We start from the raw sequence: 1,040 nt of genomic DNA, 5'->3' as shown, positions 1-1,040 counted from the left end.
AGTAGCACTCAAGAAGCATTTTTAGGGATGGAGAGATGGCCTAGTGGTTAAGCGCTTGCCTGTGAAGCCTAAGGACTCCAGTTCGAGGCTCGGTTCCCCAGGTCCCATGTTAGCCAGATGCACAAGGGGGCACATGTGTCTGGAGTTTGTTTGCAGTGGCTGGAAGCCCTGGCATGCCCATTCTCTCTCTCCCCTATCTGTCTTTCTCCCTGTGTCTGTCGCTCTCAAATAAATAAATAAAAAATGAACAAAAAATATTTTTTTTTAAAAAAAGCATTTTTAATGAGCATTCTATGTCCCAACATTGAAAAATTCTTTCCAAGTTCCTTCAATCAATTCATCTCACTCCATCATTAATTATCTTTGTTTTTTATCCCCTCGAGGGGGTGCACCCTTCTTGGAAGTACTGCAATACCAGGTCGATGCGTGGGGTGGATGGAGTAAGCTCCTATTCCAACTCCAAGCTCCAAAAATCCATTTAATATATTGTCCTCAGATAGAGGACATATCAGATATTAAACTGATAAGAACAGATACTATACTTGATCTTAGCCAAAAGAACAAGAAGTGATTATCTTTCTTATAAGGCTATTAAAAAATTACAACAAATTGGGCTGGAGAGATGGCTTAGCAGTTAAGCACTTGCCTATGGAGCCTAAGGACCCTGGTTCGAGGCTCGGTTCCACAGGTCCCACGTTAGCCAGATGCACAAGGGGGCACATGCATCTGGAGTTCGTTTGCAGAGGCTGGAAGCCCTGGCGCGCCCATTCTCTCTCTCTCCCTCTATCTGTCTTTCTCTCTATGTCTGTCGTTCTCAAATAAATAAATAAATAAATAAATAAATAAATAAATAAATAAATAAATAAATAAAAATTACAACAAATTGATTAATCCTATTACTAAAAAGAAAGCAGTCTTAATACAATTTTATGTCATTAATACCAATAACACACTTGGAAATGATTTTATTAGGAGTAGCTAAGGCAAATTGTGTTGTTATCTTGAGGCAGGCTGGCTCAGAAGTCAGATCAGTTACCTCC

At 39.8% G+C, this 1,040-nt stretch overlaps 1 non-coding gene across 1 annotated transcript; it reads right to left on the bottom strand.

The window, feature by feature from the left end:
- Positions 1–381: 381 nt before the first annotated feature.
- LOC123458885 lies at positions 382–572 on the bottom strand. Its single transcript, XR_006635835.1, has one exon. It is a non-coding gene; the product is annotated as a U2 spliceosomal RNA (small nuclear RNA).
- Positions 573–1,040: the final 468 nt, after the last annotated feature.

This window comes from Jaculus jaculus, chromosome 2 (genome assembly GCF_020740685.1).
Source record: "Jaculus jaculus isolate mJacJac1 chromosome 2, mJacJac1.mat.Y.cur, whole genome shotgun sequence".
Classification (NCBI taxonomy): domain Eukaryota; kingdom Metazoa; phylum Chordata; class Mammalia; order Rodentia; family Dipodidae; genus Jaculus; species Jaculus jaculus.
Note: the sequence above shows the minus strand (reverse complement) of the source record. Positions and strands in the feature narration are given on the sequence as shown.